This window comes from Chrysochloris asiatica, unplaced genomic scaffold (assembly GCF_000296735.1).
Source record: "Chrysochloris asiatica unplaced genomic scaffold, ChrAsi1.0 scaffold00121, whole genome shotgun sequence".
In the NCBI taxonomy this organism is placed as follows: Eukaryota; Metazoa; Chordata; class Mammalia; order Afrosoricida; family Chrysochloridae; genus Chrysochloris; species Chrysochloris asiatica.
In genome coordinates, this window is record NW_006408639.1 from 7,162,222 (window position 1) to 7,186,281 (window position 24,060).

A 24,060-nucleotide genomic window follows, 5' to 3' on the forward strand; every position below is an offset into this window, starting at 1 on the left:
GCGGCTGGTAGTTTCGAACCGCTGACCTTAAGGTTCGCAGCCCGATTCGTAACCACTACGCTACCAGAGCTCCTTAGGTTAAATCCTACTAACAACAAAATAAGACCTGAAAAATGAATACATATACAAGCATATCTCACTTTATTGCACTTAGCTTAATTGAGTTTTGCAGCTGTAGGTTTTTGTTGTTGTTTTTTAACTTTTTATTGTGATTTCAGGGAAGTTTACAAAGCGTATCGGTTTTCATTAGACAATTCATACATGTTCTGATTCAGGCCAGTGATTGCAGGTTGTGGTCCTTTTAACTTACCAATCACTCATCTCTCTTTCTCCTTGTGTTTCCAGTTTCCATTTTGTGCCCTTTTTGCCTTCTGAGCCTTGTTCCTGAGAAAGTGTTGCTCTTTGGATTTTGGAGGGTTGACTGTTCTAAGGAACATGTACCATCTTGGTGTTGTTCGCCTAATAGAGCTGTCTACTGTTTGGCTAAAAGTCGAGCCATTGGGAGTATTTGATTCTGCCATGAAGAGTTACTTAAGGGCCATAAGCTCTGTTTAAATGGGAATAACCAGGAAAATACAGGCAAGTTATAAAAGCCTTTAGGAAAAACAAAAACAAAAACAAAGCCTGCAACACCCATTCAAATTAATTAATCTTAAAATTACATTCATAGTAAAAATAAAATGTACTTCCTACCCAATCACTCCTCATCATCAAGCACCTCTAATTAGCCATGTTGTTATTGATCATTGCTGTCATGTCCTTTCTGCTCTGAGTCCTGAGGACCCCTTCGGGATGCCATTGTACAACAAAACAAAACACCATCTTTATGGTCACCAGTCTGCTTGCATTCATCACTGTGGCCACTAGGTATTCTGAATGCCTCCCAACCTCAGGGGCACATCTTCCAACACCATGTCACATAATCTTCTGTTGTGATCCGTAGGGCTTCCAGTGGCCATTTTTCAGAAGCAAATCACCCCACTCCTTTCTTCCTAGTCTGTCTTAGCCTGGAATCTCTGTTGAAACATGTCCACTATGAGTGACCCTGATGACATTTGAAGTACTGGTGGGTACAGCTTCCAGTATCACAACAAAATTCAGGACACACCGTACAACTAACTGGTAGATCAGTGGAGGAAATAGGCACATAGAATAAAATAATTTCACTCACTTTTGCTGTCTGTATCCAATTACAGTAGCAAAATATTAATATTATCAAACTGTTTTAATTGTACCCTGTGTATGTGAATCTTAAGAATGTTCCAGAACTGCAAGCCCACATTCTAACTTTGATAGATGCTATCAAAGTAGGAGAGAGCTCTGAGATCACCTTACAGAAGTGATGTTACATCTCTGGGCTTCGGCTGCCTGCTTGCAGACATTCCATTGGATGGCAATGTCTCTGAGGCCCCTTCAGCCTTCAAATTTCTGTTATGCTTTGAGTGCAGGGTGGCAAAGCAGGCATTGGGCTGTGACAACCCAACTGACTATGAGGTTTTGGATGAAGAACATTCCAGAAACTCTCCAGGCATTGGTTCCTACATCCACAAAATGAGGGGATTGGGCTCTATAACTTCTGAAACTATAGGATGCTGTCAGGACTTCATGGGTATTTAGGACCAGATGAAAAAAATAAAAAAAGGTTAGGGTACAGTTTAAAGGTGGAGTCAAGTGGAAAGTCCAAAACATAAGATGGAAAGAGAATAGCTATGTTTTCTTTCACATTCTTCCATTTACCCAACAGGTGTTGCTGGGAAGCTCACTTAGCCTCTCAGGGCTTTAGTCAGCTCTTCTATAAAACAAAGGCATCCATGCTTGGTGCAAATGGCTTGTAATCAGCTGAAACAAAAGTGTCTTGGAAGAAATGCCTGGAGATCTACTTCTGAAAAATGAGCCAGTGAACATCCAATGAAGTCCACTTCTACTCTGCTATGCATGGAGTCACCTTGAATCAAGGAAAATGGTTGAAAGCAATAACCATATCCTACTTCCCAATCTTCCTAAAGCTGACCTAGTTTTAAAAATAAAAGTGAAAACTAAACAGAGCAGCAACAACAACAAACTTCATAAACAGAAAGAACTCAGTTTTTCTAGGACGAAGACACATCCATCTTTCACACTTTAAACTGTGAGTTGTTAAAAGGCACAGATGGACCCAGCATGAACTGCTAAGATGGATAATGATGGCTTCATGTTTACCCAGCGTTTCAGACCAACCAGACATCTTGGCATGCACACCAGCCTCTTGGACTCAAAGTGTCAGAGGTGAGGGTTGTTAGTGAAAAGTAGTTTGAATGTATCTGGCCACAACTGAGATCAGCAGGTTCCCAATGAACATTCTGAGATCGTTCCTAAAGGTAGCTCCAGTTTCAGTTCTTCCAGAGGAGAGTTCTCCAATCTCCCACCAGAACTAAGTTCTATCGAGATTCTCTCCCTGCCTCCCTCCTGCCCTCCAAGGAATTCTGAGTTGCTCAGAGCAACTTCTACATTAACACCTTCTTAAAGACTGGTGCCAAGAACAGATACATGCTACATGAGCACGAATTGCCACTCTCCCAGAAAGAAGCCAAGGATGTGCTGTGTCGTGTTCTTGCAAAAGAAGAAAAGAGACTTCTTAAAAACAAAGCAGCAGAAAATATTTCTGTCCAGGACCATTCTAACTCAATACCTATCCAAATGTGCTACATTTTAGTATAGGTAGCTATTTAGAGATTTTGTAAAAAATAATAATTTCCTTAAAAATAATAATTTCCTTTTAAATAAAAGACTCTAATTTTTAAAAAATAATTTCCCATTTCTAAAATATTGTTTTAAAAAAATAGCTAATGATTGTTAAAGCCAATTCTTTTTCTGAATATCTGACCTCAGAACTGAGGATTGAATTGGAGAAATGTAACTGTATCTGAAAGCTTTCTCACACTAGTTCTGCAATCTATAGCAAATGCGTTCTTTGCAGAAGAATGGAAGTGAACTGACTCCACAGCACTTAACAACAACTACAACACTTTGAACTCCTAAGTATGGAAGAATTGTCCACAGTAGTCAGACCTGTCAAAGGCTAGACATTTTGCTTCAAGAGGCTCTGATGAAGTACATTGGAAAAATTTTTGACACGGGGGGGTAAAAGAGAACCAAACATATATAATAGGTGGAACACTACTAGATTCTATATGACCCTCCTGGTTGTTCCTGAAATGTTGCTGTGATGTTGTGACAATGCTGAAACAATATGTTCTCTGGAGACAGGGAAAAGAGTCTCTATGAATCTGGCTTGCATTGTAGAGAGCCAAAGCAAGTACAACCAACAAGATGTGGCTGCAGCAAATGTGATTTGAACAGTTGAGACCAGTATCCTGTGTCCCAAATTACCATTTTTATATGCTCAACCTTAGTGAAATGTAAAATAACAACGCAAGAGAATGCCAGGTTTGGCTTCCATAACTTAACAAAAGCTTGGAGAAAACTGATTATTATTGTTAATAGGACTTTTAAGTCCATATTCAATCAGAATAATGGGAAACTGGAAGGGAATAAGCAGGGGAAAAAACAACAGTAAATTGCAGGGTAACCTCAAAGAAAAATAATACACCTGCACATCAGAACAAAAACTAGGAAAATCAGCAAGATTTAGTACACATTAACATAACAGAAATGAACAGAAAACCCACAAACAAAATGAACTCAGCACAGAAAATTAGGTGGAACAGAGAATCGAACAGCACCAAAAAAACAAAAAACACAAAGAAAAAGGAGAGCAATCAAGCCATGGTTGTGGTGGTGCTGATGTGCCGTGAAGTCAGTTCTGACTCACAGCGACCCTGGACAGGGTTTCCAAAGCTGTACATTTTTACAGGAGCAGAAAGCCTCATCTTTCTCCTGCCGAGCAGCTGGTAGTTTCAAACTGCTGACCTTGAGGTTAGCAACCCAACATGTAACCACTATGCTATCAGAGCTCCTTAATCAATTCATACCTATTGATAATTCACTGAATGTAAATTAATTAAAAGTCAAGTGATGTAGACAGCTGAATGAAGAAGAAAGCAGGATCCTTCTATATGGTTTCTAGAAGAGACACATCAAAAAGATGGAGACAGTCTAAATCAGCAGAAGGCTGGGTAAACATACTGGTACATACACACAATAAAATACTACAAAATGTTGAATAATGATGAATCTGTGGAACATATCACAATGAGGTAGAACTTGGAGGACAATATACTAAGTGAAATTAGTCAATCACAAAAGTACAAATATTGTATGAAACCAATCTTGTAAAATGTTTTTAAAAACAAAAGAAAGGTTTTCTTGGTAAACGAAACAATCTATGTTGGTTAAGGAGGGAAAATTATTCACGGGCTAGATGGTAGACACATGTTAACATGGGTGACAGGGCAGGCAATATACAACAAGTGGGAGGTTAGCAGAGGAAAGATGAAGGTAGCAAGAGACTGGGGGAATTGAACCATGTAATGAAGTAGAGTATATGGTTTGTTGAAGGTAAAACTGCTCTGTAAACCTCACCCAATTCACAATAAAAAGTTGGGGAAAAAAGTGAGTTCAAAGCATAGTTTCAAGTTAAGGTTTGAAAAGCAACTCATGGTCTTGGGGACTCCTTCAGACTCAATAGGTCCAGAAGTCTAGATTCTGTTGGACTGTGAAGTTCTGTTCTGCATTTTCCTCCCCTTTTCTCTATAATATTCCTGATCAGAATGGTCAGCTGTGGTAACTGTGCACCGACTAAATTCTTCTGGTCTCAGGGTAGAAGAGAGTGGTTCAGGAAGGCAGTTCATCCTGCAGTACAGTTCCTTTTCTGAATCTTGGGCTCCCTTCTTCCTTTTTAGTTCCAGACATATAAAGATCAATAGTTGTATCTTAGATGGCCAATCATAAGCTTTTACAATCCCAGTCACTACTCACCATATTGTGAGACAGAACATGTTCATATTATGTTTAATGATAGCATGCCAGCTGACTGGAGTGTCCCATGAGAATACAGTCCTAAACTCAAATCAAGAGAACCATGAAGTGATTGTTGTTGTTAAGTGTGGTACAGTTGATTTCTACTCCTAACAACCCTGTATAGGGTTTCCAAAGAGCACCTTGTGAGTTTGAACCACCAAACGTATGGTTAGCAGTCTAGTGCTTATCCTACAGCTCTACACCAAGACTCCATGAAGTGATTGTTGTTATTAAGTGCCATCAAGTTGATTCCGACCCATAGCACCCCTGTATAGGGTTTCCAAGGAGCCGCTGGTGAGCTTGAATGACCTAGATGTCTAATTAGTATCAGCATCTTAGCCCTTTCTTTCTGTAATTATTATTTTTGCAAAACTGTAGGAACCCAGATTTTTGCCATCCATCTCTTTGCCCTATGTCGAGATTATTGACATCAATCTTGCTGTGTAAATCCCCCATTTTCAGGGGCATCTTTCACATTTTATGAACAAATAGTGACTACTACCTAAGGAGTATTTTTACTGCCCTCAATACTAACTCCACTAATTGAATGGTCACCTCTGGTAACTATTAACATTAGTTTCTGTATTATATTTACCGATTCAGGCCATTTCTAAAAGTGTGAACATACATAAAAGTTGTTGCTGCTGTTATGTGTCCTTGAGCCAAATCCAAATCAGTGACTCTATGCACACTGCCCGGTCCTGAACCATCCTCAAAAGTTTTGGTATGCTTCAGAGCCCATTGCCGTTGCTACTGTTAACAATCCATCTCATTGGGAGTCTTCCTCTTATGTGCTATCCCTCCACTTTACCAAGCATGATGTCCTTCTCCAGGGATGATATCATGTCTGAAACATGTGTGAGAGACAAAGTCTCACCATCCTAGCTTCTAAGAAGCACTCCAGTTGTACTTCCAGTTTGTTATTCTGGCAGTCCATGGTACCATTCTTCCCCAGCCCCACAATTCAAATGCATCAATTGTTCTACTGTCTTCCTGTTTTATGGTCTGACTTTCACATGCATATAAGGCTACTGAAAATATGGCATGGATCAGGCACACCTTAGTCCTCAAATTGCTATCATTGCTCTTGAACACTTTAAAGAGGTCTTGTGCAGCAGATTTGCCTAATGCAACACAACATTTGATTACTTGTGTTGATTGCAGATTCAAGAAAAATGATGTCTTTGACAACTTCAATCTTTTCTCCATCTATTGTGATGCTATTTAGGAGTCCTGGTGTGGTGCTGTGGGATAATGCACTGGACTGCAAGGTTGATTTGAACCGCAAAGCTGGCAGGTCAAACTTAACAGCTGCTCCTTGAAACCCTATATAGAGTCACTATGAGTCGGAACCAACTTGGCAGCACTTAGCACCATCACCACCACCAGTTTGTTGGTCCAGTTGTGAGGAATTTTGTTTTATTTACATTGAGATGCAATCCATACCAAAGACTGTTGTCTTTGATCTTCATCAGTAAGTATTTTTAAGTCCTCTTCACTTTCATCAAACAAGGTTGTATCATCTGCATATTGCAGGTTGTTAATGAGTCTTCCTCCAATCCTGATGCCATGATTTTCTTCATAGAACCCAGCTTCTAGGATTATTTGCTCAGCACACAGGTTGAATAAGTATGGTGAAAGAATACAACCTTGTCACACACCTTTCTTAATTTTAAACCATTCAGTGTTCCCATATTCTGTTTGAACAACTGCCTCTTGGTCCATGTACAGATTCCTCATGAGCACAATTAAGTGTCCCGGAATACTCATATTTCGCAATGTTATCCATAGCTTTACATGATCCACACAATCGAAAGCCTTTGCATAGTCAATAAAGCACAGGTAAACATCTTTCTGATAGTCTCTGTTTTCAGCCAAGATCCATGGCACATCTGCAATGATATCCCTCGTTCCATGGCCTCTTCTGAATCTGGCTTGAACCTCTGCAAGTTCTCTGTCAATGTATGCTTGCAGCCATTTCTGTATTACCTTTAGTAAAACTTTACTTGCATGAGCTATCAAAGAGATTGTCCAATGATTTCCGCATTCCTTTGGGTCACCTCTCTTGGGAATGGGCACAAATATGGAACTCTTCCAATCAGTCAGCCAGATAGTTGTTTTCCAGATTTCTTGGCAGAGATGAGTGAGTGCCTCCTGTGCCGCCTCACCTTCCTGAAAGATTTCAATTTTTATTCCATCAATTCCTGGTGCCTTGTTCTATGTCACTAAGTAGATATAAATATATGGCAGCCTAGTATGGCACTGTAGGATATGCACTTGACCTCAAGGTTGGTTTGAACCACAGGCAGTGTTTCATTCTTTTGTACAGAGAGTTGCTATAAGCCAGAACCAACTCAACAGCACCTAACAGCAATAACAAGAGATAAAATTAAGTGTTATAGTAGACTGCTAACTTCCAAGTTGAAGGTTCAATCCCAGCAGTTGCTCCTCAGAAACCCTATAGAAAATTGCTGTAAGTCAGAACTAACTCAACAGCAAGCACTTCACAACAACAACATAGGGTTTCTGTTTAAAAAACAACAAAAAAAAGGAAAAAAGCTAAGTGCTATAGAAATTAAATGTTGAGAAAAATTATTTCTGCCCAGAGGATTCTGATAGACTGTTTATAGAGAAGGTATCATTTTAGTTAACTACTATTTTTAAAAGTTTTTTTTAATGGTCAAAGAACACATTTGAATTTTCTCCTTTCTCTGGAAGATTTAATTCACATAAAAAGGTCCAGCAATAGCAGACAAGCTTTGAAAAATGACTAGTTAGGCACCTCTATCATTTCTAGTTGGCAAGTTTTAACTTGGAAATGAGATCTTGCCAGTCAACAGCCTAGTTAATTTTCCAGTTGGTCTAGCAATGTATTTAAGGAACCTGACTCTGAAGAGATTAGTTGGGCCCCACTGCTTTAGGGAGGCAATGTAACTCTATTGCTATGCAGTTAATCTAAGCATTATGTATTTTTTTATTCTTTCCCTTCCCCTCCCCCCACTGGAGGATCAATTGAAGCATGAGGATAACACAGCCTTCTTAAGCAACTGTTTAAAACTTCTGGCAAAGAAGCTCCAAGCACAGACTTCAACAGGCTTTCTCAAAATTAAAAAATTAAAGTCAATTCTAAAAACCAAACAAAACAACAAAAATAACAACATTGTTATGAAATCAACTCCAACTGCTGACAACCCAATGTATTCTAGTGTAGAACTACCCTATACAGCGAGCTTGGCTGTAATATTTATGAAGCAAATCACCAGACCTTTCTTCTAACAGTTTGTTGGTTGGGTTGAACCACCAACCTTTATGTTAGTTGTTGTTGTTATGTGCAATCGAGTCATTTCTGGCTTACAGTGACACTGTATAGGGTTTCCAAGGAGCAGCTGGCGCTAACCTTGCAGTTAGAAATTCGGTACTTATTCTATAGCACCAGTTAGCACTCAAGGGCAAATCATTTGCACTACCCAAGGACCTTACGGTCAAGTCAAAGGTTTTACGTATAGCTTCTGTCACCAGCTGCTCCTTGGAAACTCTAGACTAGGGTCACTATGGATCGGAATCGACTCAACAGCACCTCACAACAACAACTGTTTTTATTGCAAGATGAATAAGGAAGACCAGACAAGAATGGATGTATTTGAGTTATGGTATTGAGGAAGAACAATAATGTACCAGGGTCCGCCAGAAGAATAAACAAATCTCTGTTGGAAGAAGTACAACCAGAATGCTCATTAGGAACCAGATTGGCAAGACTTGGTCTCTTATACTTCAGAATTGTTATTAGGAGGGAACAGTCCCTGGAGAAGGGCATTATGTTTGATAAAGTGGAGGGTCAATGATAAAGCGGAACCCCCCCTCAACCACTGTGGATTGGCACAGTGGCAGCAGAAGTAGGATCCATTGTAAAAACAATTGTGGGGATGGAGCAGGGTCAGACTGGGTTTCCATCTGTTGTGCATATGTTCACTATGAGTTGGAACTGACTTGCCCACCCCTTATCAACAACAACTGTTTTTCTAGGATACTCCTTTCAAATAAAACTCATATTGCAGACAAGAGGATCTATGTTTGACTTGCTTTGCTTGCATTTAGACATCTTTCCACGTACTCTGTATCTTTCTGAAATATCCCCTAGGGCTGAAAATTTAATACATTGAAACAGAAATCTCAAGCTTTCATTTATCATCCCACGTGCTCAACTAGGATGGGTGATACTGACTACTGCAACTGCCTTTGCTGATGCTAATCTTAGCAACAAAACAATGTCAAGCGGAATGGGTGTAGAAATTTGCAAACATTCTTGGAACAACTATGGTAACAATTCCCACAAAACACTACTATCCCAAGCTACCTGACCACAAAATAAATAAGCACAAATGCATTCCTGTGGTACACTGCAGCCCATTTTGAGACACAATGGCATAAACCTGTGTGGTGTATATGTTCTCCAGACGCAGATACCTAAAATTAAACATTTATGCAAACTGAAGTATAAAATTAAGCAATTACTTAGCAAACCTGACTGATGTGGAAGACTAAATTGATCATCTACAACCACAAACTCCACTTCCGATACAGAATAAATTCTGAGTTTAAATGTCCTAATACTTACTATCTCTTGCAAACATACTCTTCCCTGAACAACCTTGGTGTTTCTACAATAGTCTGCAGAAAAAGGGCAGGCACAGGCACTTTTGTTCTGCTAAGCCCTTTTCATATTTACACCCATGTGGTCACGTTTATAGTTAAAATCAGTCATAGCTTAGGTAGAAGAATGTTCCAGCTAAATTTGGATGAACTTTTCTTACAAGCATTCTCAGAAGATACTAATACTGCAAACTCCCACTCAAGTTCACTACTCAATGTTTCCTACTTTCCTACTCAGATCCAAAGGGAAGGTAGTTAGAGTAAGATAAGTGGGCCCTCCCTCCCCATGCTTCTGTTTGTTAATTTCCCAGTATTAGGCTGTGCCTGTGCCGTGTTCTACAGATATGTTGTTGTGAGCCATTAAGTCAATTATGAGTCATCACAATTCTATAGCTCCAGAATGAGCAAAACTGAGTCCAATCTTTCACTCATGAAGACATCACTGAAAACCTAAGTACCCAGCAGGAAAGGACATGGTTCTATGGGAATGAGTACTTTAAGACCACGCACTACACTGATAGCCTTCACAGGCTTCCCTGAGAATGTGATGTTTGAACTAAGTTCAGGAGAAGAAGGAGTCCCCCTGACACTTTACAGATACTCAATAGGTACTTAATGAATGCAGGAACTGATTCATAGCAACCCTGTGTAGGGTTTCTAAGGAGTGACTGGTGGGTTTGAATGTCTAATCTTGCAAAGAAACTCTAATTTTGATGTAGTCTCCTTTTCTCTACCCAATTTGACTCTAACTGGTTTTTAAAAATGTTTTTCTGTATTGAAATAGCTCTTGAATTGAGAGGGTTTTCTCTTATTTTTCATTGTTGTTTTCTTAGTTCTAAACTTAGTTCTAAGCCTTTCCTCTGCGAACAGGAACAAGACAAGGATGCCCTCTGTCACCGCTCCTATTCAATATTGTGCTGGAAGTCTTAGCAAGAGCTATACGGCAAGATAGGAAATTAAAGGCATCCAAATTGGCAAAGAGGAGGTAAAGCTCTCCCTACTTGCAGACGAGATGATCCTATATATAGAAAACCCCAAAGACTCAGTAAAAAAGCTACTAGACCTCATTGGAAGATTTAGCAAAGTGACAGGGTATAAGATTAACATACAAAAATCAGTTGGATTCCTCTATGCCAAAAATGACAATGATGAAAAGGACATTAGAAAAGCAATCCCATTTACAATAGCCACCCACAGGATGAAATACCTTGGAATAAATATAACCAGAGAAACAAAGGACCTATATAAAGAAAATTACAAAACACTACTACAAGAAACCAAAAGAGACTTACAAAAATGGAAGAAAATACCATGCTCCTGGATAGGAAGACTCAACATTGTGAAAATGTCAATACTGCCCAAAGCAATATACACATATAATGCAATACCAATCCAGATCCCAACGATATTCTTCAAAGAGATGGAAAAAGCAATAACAAACTTTATATGGAAAGGAAAGATACCCAGGATAAGCAGAACACTGCTTAAGAACAAGAAGAAGGTTGGAGGCCTGTCACTCCCCGACTTTAAAATATACTACATGGCAACAGTGGTCAAAACAGCTTGGTACTGGTACAACGAAAGGCACATAGATCAATGGAACAGAATCGAGAACCCAGAAATTAAAGCATCTACGTACAGTCAACTGATCTTCGACAAAACACCACAATATGTCCCATGGGGAGAGGATAGCCTCTTCAACAGATGGTGTTGGCAGAACTGGAAAATGATATGCAAAAGTCTGAAACAAGACCTTCACCTCATGCCTTATACAAAAGCCAACTCAACATGGATCAAGGACCTAAATGTGAATCCCAGAATTATGAAGGCCATCAATGAAAAATTCGGGACAAATGTGAAGGCACTAATGATGGGAATACATGGACTACAAAACATTTTGAAAACCACACAAACAAAAATAGATAAACTTAGTTCTAAACTTTATAGAGCTGGTAAGATTCATAGATCATTAACATAAATCAAACTGCTTTTCTACATAGACTGTTGATTCTATTTGAACATTTCATTTATTAAACATAAAGCAATGTGGTAGAAATACAAAATGGAGCAGCCATCATGGAAAACAATTCAGAAGCTCCTTGTGATGTTAAATTTAGAATTTTCATATGGCCCAGCAATTCCACTCTTAGGTATCTACCCACAACAATTTAAAAGAGGTGTTAAAAAATACAAAACCAAAAAACTTGTACATAAATTTTTATAACAGCTTTATCCAAACCAGCCAGAAGGTGGAAGCAACCCAAATGTCTATCAAGTGATAAATGAATAAACACAATATGACCTATCCAAACAATGAAGTATTATTCAGTCCTAAAAAGGAATGAAGTTCAGATACATACTCAAACATGGACTTTGAAAAGATTATGTTGAGTGAAAGAGGCCAGATCCACAATGCACCACATAGTATGTGATTCCACTTAGAGGAAATATCTAGAGTAGGCTAATCCACAGGGAAGAAAGTGGTGTAGTGGCTGCTAGGCACTGCAGTGCAGGAAAGACAGAGAGTAACAGGTTAACAGGTATGGGGTTTCCTGTCGTAGTTTGGGAAACATCCTGTAACTTGCACACATTCTGAATGTATCAGATGCCATTGAACTGCACACTTCAAATAATAAAATGGTGAATGTCCCATTATGTACATTTTACCACAATACAGAATAAAAGGTAAAGCAAGGGCTAGCCCTAACCCTAACCCTAACCCTAAGCCTAAGCCTAACCCTAACCTAAGTCTAACCCTAACCCTAACCCTAACCCTAAGCCTAAGCCTAAGCCTAACCCTAACCCTAAGCCTAACCCTAACCCTAACCCACATGAGAGCACCAATCTGCTAATGAACAATCTCACAGTCATGAAGGAAATTTAATCTAAGTGCAGTGTTGGACATCTATGGGAGGAGAGGCTACCGTAGAGGGTAGACAGAATTTGTTCCTGAAGAGGTACACTGGAGCAGAGTCCTCAATGATGAGCCCTATTTAAAATCACAAGGTTTGATTATCACAATTGCTGCTAAAAATCCATTTAAAAAATATTCAGAATGAATAACATTCCAGGAAAAGAGAAAATAGTGTTAAGGCAGGTGTAAAAGGGACCAGTTAAAGAGACAGAAAGAAGATCCAAGTGGCTGAAACATAGAGAAAAGGGAAGGGGGTTAGAATAGGCAGCAGTTAAGGAACTCGGAAGGAAGCAAGGAATTGACCACAGCAGCCAAGAGAAGAGGCTGGAATTTTATTCCAAGTATAGTCCTAAGTCATGGTAGGGTTTTACACAGGGGTGTTATGCTCTGAATTACATTTTTAAAAGCTTAGTTTCTTGGCTGTTTGGAGAACAGATTCAAAATGAGGCATAATGGAATCAGCAGAAGTAGTTAACAAGCAATAGTAGTGGATCAAGAGACAAAAATGGTAGCTGTGGTGAAGCAAACACATGAAATGCTTGGCACTCTGATTTTGTAACTTGAGCCATGGAAACTTGGAGCAGTTCTACTCTGTAACATACAGGACCGCCAAGAGTAGGCACAAGTTTGTTTGTTTTTGTTTTTGTTTTAGGGAAGAGTATAAGAATTGGGCTGCTATCTTCACAGTCAACAATTCAAAACTACCAGCTGTTGCATGGGAGAAAGATGAGGGTTTCTGGTCCCGTAAAGATTTATAGCCTCAGAAACCCTGTACAGGGTCTCTATGAGTCAGAACCGACTCCATGGCACATAACAACAACCACAACATTTTATGAATATCAGCAACGACCCTTGGTGCTTGACTGGATGGGGACAATGAGGGTGAGAGGGAAATATTAAGGATGCCCAAAGATTGGTTGACAATGTCAGCAAAGAACTGGGGAACAAGAGGGACTAATATGGGGTTGACTTGACAGTTAATACATGATGCTTTTTGCAGGGGGGATGGATTGTCCAGACCTCTACTGAAGATTGTTGTTGTTGTTGTTAAGTGCTCTTGAGTCAGTTCCGACCCATAGCAACCCTGTATAGGGTTTCCAATGAGCAACTGGTAAGCTTGAACCACCAACCTTGTGGTTCAAACCGACTTTGCAGTCCAGCGCATTAACCCACAGTGCCATACCACTGAAGATAGCTTCAATGAAAAGCTATTAAATGAGTGATCAAAGGGATTAGTCACATTCAGGGTGGAATGTGGAGAGGCTGTGGGTTGATACTAGAGCATCCTACTGAAAATAGTCTTTGACCCTGCAGTCACTGAGATGTAACCTTATAAAGGACTTTTCTTGGTGGTGTATGGCAAGATGCACCGTCTTCAACAAAGATTTGCCTGTGGGTTGAAGTGGAACCTTATGAAGGGGTCCCCATTCTACAGAACTAAGTTGCTTTTCTTCTTCTTCTACTTTGTGTGTGTGTGTGTGTGTGTGTGTGTGTGTGTGTGTGTGTGATTTCTCACATATTTTAAATTCAAAAGTATCTCATCTACCTTTTCTGAGCCCCCACTATGAAATCCCATAGTGATTCCCCTTTCATGTGCATCTCCTGAGTTGGAAACATTAAGGCAACAGATGTGATGCATTCAGAATTTGTTAAATATAGAGAGTAACTGAAGGATTAAGTCCAAATTACTCAGTCTGTCAGCATGGGCTGATAAACAACACAAGAATGGATGGCACTCAAAGGTAACTGAATTGACTTAAGCAGTGGTCTCAGCCATGTCCATACCCAACTATTTGATTTTCAGAATGCTTTTGGAATAAAATGTTTGATCCTGAGATGTTCTAATTACATCATCTTTCTGGGTGAACTAAATTTGAACTTCATTACCTCCTCCCTAGGCGCAGCGCTGGCTAAATTCATTAATTGTCTTTGGATTTCATGGGCCATTGAAATGTCAGCCCTTGTGGATCCTTGCTGAGTGGCTCAGGGTCAGTAATGCCCACAGAGTCTATAATCTGCTTAATTTCAAGGATGCTTCCTTGTCTCCATAAACAGCCACAGACCTCCTCCAGGCTACACTTTTTCGTGGCTTACAACTGCATTTCCTCCCCTATGACCCCTTCCTCCAACGTCCCTGTTCTTCAGTGCCTTATAGTTTGCTCTAACAAATTATTAATACTTTGGGGATGTTCCAACTGCATAATCCTAAAAGAGAGTCATGAGAAGTAGAGACTAACCTACCATGTTACTGTGGAAATAACGACTGGCATCACTTCACCCAGAATACCTCAGCTTCTGGAGCAAATCTGCCTGAATTCAAATCCCAGCCCCTCCGTCTTCTGACTTGGAGAGCTGTTTAACCATTCTGGGTTTCATTTCCTTAATCTGTAAAATGGTCAGGAATATAAAACCCACAATGGATTAGTAATTAATGAGACAATGCAGAGAATCAGCTGCACTTAGCACCTAACACAGAGAAGGCTTCCAATAACTGTCAGCTATTTTTGCCATTGGCAGCATGGTGAAGCATTGGACTGCTAGCTGAAAGGTTGGTGGTTAAAACTCACTTAGTCACTCTGCAGGGGAAATTCCTGGCAATCTGATTCCATCAAGATTCCAGCCAAGAAAAGCTTATGAGGCAATTCTGCTGTGTCATATGAGGTCACTGTGAGTTGATATCCACTTGGCACTGACAACACTATCGCCAACATTCTTACCATGATCCTAATGGAACAGGCTTCAGCGGTTTCCAGAATAAGATGGAGTAGGAAGAAAGGTCTGGTGATACAATTCCTTAAAAACCCTGTGGAACACAAAAGAATATTGTCTGATCTTCAAGTAATCATAGGGATGGCATAGAACTGGACAAGATTTCATTCCATTGTACATGGTGGAGCCATGACTAAGGGTCAACTCAACAGCAGCAGCAGCAGCAGCAGCAAAAGATGTTCGTTTACAGGAATCTCATTTATTTGCAAGGTAAGTATTTACCCTGACACTCATTACAAACTCATTAACATTCAAATATTATATCTTGTTGTTGTCAAGTCAGTTCTGACTCATAGTGACCCTGTATAGGGATTCCTAGGCTTTAAATCTTCACAGGAGCAGAAAGCCTTGTCTTTCTCCTGAGGAGTGGATGGATGGCTCAAACCCCAGACCCTGTGGTTCACCGTCCAGAGTTTATCATATGGAACCATAGTGCATCACTTAAAATCTCAAAATTGGAGCATGGGAAAATTAAGTAGAGAGTAGCTCCTTAGATCCTCTCATTTCATGGGTGAGAAAAGACATCCGAGAAGGGAAATGACCTGGTGAAGAAAACCGGAAGACAGAGCAACAGAACCACTGCAGAGTTTCCATGCCAAACCCAACCCAAATCATTGGGCTAGTGGACACAGGGCTGGACTTGTAGGTTGGTAAGGAAGTGACAGATGTGAGTAGAAAAAAAAAAAAAAAGCATGAGAGAAATTGTGAAAAGGATTCAACAGAGAGCATCAGGGCAGATACAGGGAAGATGGATGTTTCCAGTAATTTGCAGGCATAACAGGAGCCACTCAGAAATCAAATTGTAGCAATAAAAATGGGACAAGAAAGAGAAAAGTGAGAAGCAGCTCAACCCAGAAGTACAAAGAATTTTGCAAATGCTTAGGGACAGAAAGCATTGCAGTGTTCATGAGCCTGGCCCTGAGATAAAAAAAACAAAAAACAAAAAACAAAAAAACAGGAACAGTTTAAGTGCACATATTGTCCCAAAGACCAGACTCACTTATCACCTGCCAGTCTCCTAGATTATTTATGATAGGTACAGAAGAGTTCTGCTATTGGACTGCTGCAGCTGCCATTGCTATTACCACTGCTGCTATTACCACACAAGAATGTGATTCATCTGTTTGAAGCCCCATGGAACTAATAAGTTATGGATAGGGTAGATACCCACTGGTGAGCACACTGGAAGGCAGAGTCTTGGGTAAGTTGTCTTGATTTCACAGTGCTGCTTTAAGACAAATACCACAGGTAGGTGGCAAGAAGGAACTGAAATGCATTTTCTCACAGCTCTGAAAGCTAGAAGTCCAAGTCAGGTTCACCACCACATGAATTCATTCTGTGAAGCCCTCTTCTGGTTAGTTCTTGGAGTCTACGGAGATCCTTGATGTTTCTTAGTGTTCCTTAGCTTCTGTCTTCCATGTATGTTTATCTCTGTGTCTGTTTTGCTTTTCCTAATTCAGAAATTATGGCCTCATGGACATAACAAAAGAAGCCTTCTAATAGCATAGTGGTTACAAGTTGGGCTGCTAGCCTCAGAGTCAGCAGTTCAAAACTACCAGCCACTCTGCAGGAGAAAGATGTGGCTTTTTGCTCCTGTACAGTTTTACAACCTTGGAAACCCTATACAGGGTCACTAGGAGTTGGAACAAACTCCAGGGCACACCACCACCACCATTTCTACGGAGGGTGATGTTTACGAGTGCATGGTGCAAAGTCTGATATAGAACTGCTGGTTCTCTCATTGAGAAGGGATGCTATGGATCATCTGATACCAAAAAATTTGGAAGACAGCTAGCTACCTGGCCAACTGATTGGAAGAGATCCATATTTGTGCCAATTCCAAAGAGAACTGACCCAACAGAATTTTGAAATCATGGAACAATATTATTAATATTGCAGACAAGTAAAATTCCCTAAAGATAATTTAAAAACAACTGCAAGAGTACTCTGATGGCGAAATGACAGGGTTCTAGCCAGATTCAAACAAGGATATGAAATGAGGACATCATTTCTGATGCCAGGTGAATCTTGCCTGAAAGCAGAGAATACCAGAAAGATGTTTATCTGTACTTTATTGACTACACAATGGCTTTCAATTGTGTGGATCATAGAAAGCGATGGACAACATTTCAGAGAATAAGTATTCTGGAAAACTAAACTGTACTCATGAGGAAACTATACAGAGACCAAGAGGCAGTTGTGTGAACAGAACAAGGAAACACTGAATGGTTTACAATTAGGAAAGGTGTGAGCCAGTGTTGTATTCTTTCACCATACTTATTCAATCTGTATGCTGATCACACAAGAGAAGCTGGGTTGTATGAAGGAGACCATTGCATCAGGATTGGATGAAGACTCATTTACAACCTGGGATACGCAGATTATACAACTTTGCTGGATGAAAGTGAATAGGACTTAAAATATTTAATGATGAATATCAAAGACCACAGTCTTTGGTATGGGCTGCATCTTGATGTAAAGAAAACAAAAATCCTCACCACTGGACCAATAAATAACATTTATATAAACTGAGAAAAGATTGACATTGGCAAGTAATTCATTTTGCTTGGATCAACCACCAACATTCATGGAAGCAGATGTCAATAAATCAAACAACATATTGCATTTAGAAAAATTTGCTGCACAAGTGGTGGTTGGTGGTTATGTGCCATGGCGTCGGTTCTGACTCATAAAGTAAATCTTTACGGGAACAGAGCCCCATCCAGAACTTTCTGAGGAGGGACCTTCCCACTAGAAAGGGCAAGCAGACCAGCCTGGAACAGCTATAGTGACAGAAAAAAAGACATCTTCAAAGAAAGACCTGAAGGGAAAAAACAAAACAAAACAAAAATGGCAGTATGATTGGCTATTACAAGAATAAGCAAATTATTTGCTAGGAAGCCGTCAAGGCAAGCAATCAAGTTCCTTCAGGACAAACCCCTCTCTAAGACTGAAATTCAAAGGGAACACATGAGCAGGCATGTAAGCTTGCTGGCAACCACATTGGTCTACTGGTGAGTGGAAGAGGGGGAAAGGCAGCAATGAAGAAATGGGCTGAATTCAACCACATTCCATAGACTCCCATTGACGTGGAGATGAGAGAGAGAAGAGGAAAGGCTGATTAGTCCAAAGTGAGTGAGACCTGGGGACTGCTGAGCCCATGGACAAGGACACAGCCATGGAGGGCTAGATCTGAAAGTGAAGTATCCAGCTGATATGGATTGAGGGGAGATACACAAGAACACCCAAACTTGCAGATAGTAAGTACCCATTTGACCTAGACTCAATGATTTGATAATCAGAACTTGACTAGAGAAAGATAAAAAAACAAAAAAAATTTGATAAGGGAAATAAGCATAAATTGATAAAATTTTATGAAACTGACCTATACCCATGGATGTAGTAGCTCAAAATACCAACAGAGAGGGAAGTAGTCTTCAATCAAGTAACAATCCTATCCCCTCTGTATACAGAGTAGATAGGGACGGGCAAGTTAGACATTGGCTACCTAAAATGAGGGGGCAATGAAGGCACCAAGTGACTGGCTAACAAGTTTTCAAGAGGGAGTTTAGTTTGAGTGTGTGGGAGAAGATAGAGTGTCCACTGAATAGTTTTAATCTTATCTAGATGGGTCTGGTAAAAAGAGATGGGGATAAGATTCTTATGATTCAATAGTGAGTAATTGTTATCATGACTAATTGTGATAGTCACAATTGTAAAGGTAGACATTTTGTAACAAAAAGGTGGGAGTAGTTAATCTTACAATCCAGGACCAGAAGACCCTAGGACCATCAAGGAGTAAGAGCACAAGTGGAATGTGGGACCCTATCCAGAGAAGCAGGAATACCAGAGATGGAGGCAGAGATAGGGACATGAAGAGAGGGAGCAGCTGAGGACTTTAGACTCATGGAAAGAGAGGGATTGAGTGGCCAGGAAGCAGGCTTTCAGAATGTGCCCTTTGGTTGTTTAAATTATTATATATTCCTGAGTGTTTTTTGTGTACATCTCCCCACCCGACTCTACCCCACTCCTCCCAAAACAGAGGGAATGGAAGCAAACGCTGTTGAATGATGATACATGGAGTAGAGTGTAATCATTGCAATCAAATGATCATGTAAAGTTGATGCTCTCCCATGTAAACTATCACTCAGTTCACAATAAAATAAATTCAATTTACAGCCCCCCCTCCCAAAAAAAAAAAATCTTTACAAGAACAGAAAGCCTTATCTTTCTCCTGTGGAACAGCTGGTAGTTTCAAACTGTTGACCTTGAGGTTCGTAGCCCCACTTGTAACCACTATACTACCAGAGCAAAACCTATTGAAAATGTTCAAGAGCAAAGGTGTCAGTTTGAGGACTAAGGTGCATGTGACCCAAGTCATGGTATTCTCAATAACTTTATATGCATGTGAAAGCTGGACAGTGAATAAGGAGGATCAAATTGATGCATTTGAGGTATGGTATTGGAGGAGAATATTGAAAGTACTGCCAAAAGAACAAACAAATCTGTGTTGGAAAATGTACAGCCAGAATTCTCCTTGGAAACCAGGATGATCAGACTTCATCTCTCATACTTTATACATATTATCAGGAAGGACCCAGTCCTTCGCCTGGAGATGGACATCATGCTTGGCAAAGTGGAAGGTCCGAGAAAAAGAGGAAGACTCCCAATGAGATGGATTGGCACTGTGGCAGCAGCAGTGGGCTTGGTTGTGATGTTGGCAATGATCGTGCTGTAAGATTTCCTTTCTCATTTTTTGTTTTGAAAAATTTGATTATGTCTTCTCTTGATGGTTTTTTTTGGGGGGGTTCTATCTTGTTTGGAGTTTATTCAACTTCTTAAATGCATGTCTTCTCATCTTTCATGATGTTAAGGAAGTTTTCTTTCAACAACTCTGACAATTTTCTTTGTGTGTGTATGTGTCTTTCTGTTCTGGACCTCCAGTCACATATGTTACTCCTCTTGATTTTGTTGTTGTTAATAATGTTCTTTATATTTTTGCTTTCTTCAGATTTTTTTTTTTTGCTCTTTTTTTCTGATTGACGACTACTGAGAGGTTTTTCTTCAAGCTTACTAATTTGGGGCATTCCATTCATTCAATTCCACTTTACCCTTTTAATGTATTTTCTATTTCTGAAGTTTTAGTATTAATCCTCTGACTGTCTGCTGTTTTGGTATGGTTTCTAATTTTTCATTTATTTTGTCAATTTGTTCTTGTAGTGCTTTCCTGAATTCTTCTAAAATTTTGTCTGCGTTTTCTTTGATTTCATATATAATTTTGTCCATCATTCTTTCAATCTCTTGAAGTTACCAAAATATGATTCTTTTAAATTCTTTACTAGGTAGTTCTAATACCATTTCTGCTATTATGATTTCTGACTCTGCATTTCAGTCACTTGTTTGAATCACTGTGTCTTGCTTCTTTGTGTAAGCTGAAACGGTCTGTTTTCTCCTAGACATTGCATGAATATTTCATTGTAGGCTGTATGTTGGTGTATTTTCAAGCACCCACAACCTGTCTCCTGATGAATGCATAGAGACTAGGAGTATGTACACAGTTCTCCTCCCATTGTGTGACAGGTTCTCCTGCCCCCAGATGCAAGGGTGGTAAGTCCAGCACTGATTCTACACACAGCAAGGGTTGCACAGGAGAGGATGCCACTGGCTGTTGGGTGGGAAAGGGTACAGATGGCCACATTGTCAGTTAAAAGGAGGGCACAGGGAAGAAGGGAAACAGCAACCCCCTTGCCTCCAACTTCCTGTGCCTCCAAGCTGCTATAGTGACAACCACCACATAAAATCAATATGGCCACACCAATCCAGGCCAGCCAGCAGTCTGTCACCTCTCTTACTCCTCCTGTTCATGTTCCTCTTATAGTCAGCAATCAACCCACCTTTCTATCCTAGCCTCTGAAGTTCAGGGTTTCAAGACCACCATGTGTGTCCATTTCTCTTGGTCTCCTGTGTCCTTGTGGCAGAGGATCCTCTCGGTGTGACTGCCTTGTTGCAGAAGGTCTACTCAGTGTGCAATCTTACCCCAGAAGTATGAAAAAAAAAAATAGCACATAAGACCAAAATAACCAAGATGTATTTCCTTCTACTTTTATTTTCCAATGTATATATGCTTGAATATATATATATACATGGTGGTGGTGGTTATGTGCTGTGGAGTCGGTTCCGACGCATAGCGACCCAGTATAGGGTTTCTGAGGCTATAAATCTTTAGGGGAGCAGGAAGCTGTAAATCTTTATGGGAGCAGAAAGCCTCATCTTTCTCCCACAGAGCAGCTGATAGTTTCGAACTGCTGACCTTAAGGTTCACATCCTGGTTCGTAACCATTATGCTACCAGAGCTCCTATACATATATATATATATATACAGCTTTGTTCAGTTTTTCTTTCACCTAAAAAATAGCATCTCCTCATATTAAATTATCTTGGAAAGCATGATTTTAAAGGCTGTATAATAATCTATAACCCAGTCTTTGTGTCAGGTAAATGTCCTGGTGGCACAGTGAGTTAAGCACTACTAACCACAAGAGCAGTGGTTCAAACCTCCATGGGGAACAGGTGAGACTGTCCGCTCCTGTGAGGATTTACAGGCTCAGAAGCCCTACAGAGCTGTTCTACGCTGTCAGCTGGAAATGACACGATGGATGTTGGATTGGTTTATCAGCATAAGGAGTTCTAGTGATGCACTAACTACTAACACATGGCTGGTTGTCTGAACCCACCAGCTGCTCTGAGGAATAAAGTCCTGGAGATTTGCTTCCATAGAGATTTCAGTCTATTAACCCAATGGGGGGCATTTCTACTCTTTCTTACACAGTCACTACAAGTCAGAGTCTACTCAATAGCAAACAACAACAACATCATAATAATAATTATGATTATCCCAGGATCTGTGAAGACAAACTGAGTCCTGAGCAAGGAGAATATAGGTGAGTAAAATTGAGGACATAATCCGGCACCAGGAGCATTATCTTACCCCTCCAATGGTGGGCAACTGGGAGAAAATGCAATGCAGAAGAATGAGAAGTAAGCATCAGCAGGAGGACCAGCAGAGGTCCAGGTAGGCACAATCAGATTAGTACTGGGATTGGGGCTGGGGCTGGAAGACAGTCATTACAGATGCTGAGAAAAAACTAGTCTGGCAGGCAATGCAGAGTTTGCAAAAGGTACAGCAAAAAACTAGGTCATACAACAAGCAAGCTGCAGGCACCTGGGATTCTGGATAGAGGGGGAAACTTTGCCAGAATCACCAAAGAGAATTCAAGGAGGCAGTCAGCATCTGAGAGAGAGTCTTTGGCACGTGGCAAGAGCATGGGGATAGTCTGTTGGGGTTGATACTTTGGGAGAGACATTGTGAAATCTAATACTGGAGCCTTGGTATGTTGCTGTAGGATAATCACAAGATGAGTAACTGCAATGTTAGCAGTTCATACCCACCAGCAGCTCCTGGAAATCCTGTATAACATAGCCATGAGTTCAAACAGATTTTATGGCACACAACAACAACTTGATATACAGTGTTAGCAAATGAATGTATACTGTTTTTCTTCACAACACTGTCTAAAGATATAATCTCTCATTCATATCTGAATAACTATATAAAGACACAATGTGAAAACATGTAGAACATTGTAGCTAGAGAGTATTTGACAATGGAGTGCTGTAAATTATATTAGCATCTCATACATGTGTATATCAGTTTGTAGTTGATAGAATTTTCCCCTAGTCTTTCTCTTGCTTGATCTTCCCACTCTGTCAGGTAAGCAGATCAGGAGCAACAATCAAATGGCAACACCAGAACATTCCACAAACTGAGAGATGTGAAGTATAATAAATACCACCCTGCAGGCATTCAAAGAAAGAAATAGTGGTATTACCATAAATTAAAACAGAAATTGATCCTCAGCGTATCAAGCTGGGGAAAAAAAGTTACAGAATAAAATCTATAGGACCCTTCAATTTGTGGGGAAAAAATTACATTTGTTTTTGTACATGCCCATGTACATATATATGCTCATTTGAAACAAACAGACCAAGGATTTATGCTCATATACTTAGAAACCCTATACAAGGTTTCTGTGAGTCAGAACCACCTCAAGGGTGCTTAACAACAACAACAGTTGGCTGTGGCTACCTCAGGCAAGAGGGATTGGGCTGAGGCAGGAGAGAGAAGGATGTTGAAGAGAGAAGTTCAGGTCATCTATACATGTATGTTGTTGTTAAGTGCCGTCGAATAGGTGCCAACCCATAGCGATCCCTGTATAGGGTTTCCAAGGAGTGGCTGGTAAGCTTGAACTGCTAACTTTGCAGTTCCAACAGACCTTGCAGTCCAGCCCATTAACCCACAAAAGCACACCGGGACTCTGTATTCTCCACATCTTCAAACAAAACTGAAGTCTTATATGTTGATTACATAATAAAAGTAGTAAAAACTATCACTCAGCACCCAATTATTAACATGCATATAGGAGAGTCACACAGAATGGGTACTATTCAATCAATGAATATTACATGGATATTATCAAATCAAATCAAAGAGAAACTAGAAGTTAGCAACTTTTGACCTTAATGGAATTTTTAAAGCTTGTAATCAACTCAAATGGACTATTAGAAAAAGCCTTATGCTTGGAACCCAAAGCTTTCAGAAAGCCATTTATCATCATTATCTTCCTATCCTCTAATATGAAATGATTCATTTTCTTACATCCATAGTTTGCAAGGGGCTTCTGAATTAAACCTTAAAAGCTAAACATTTC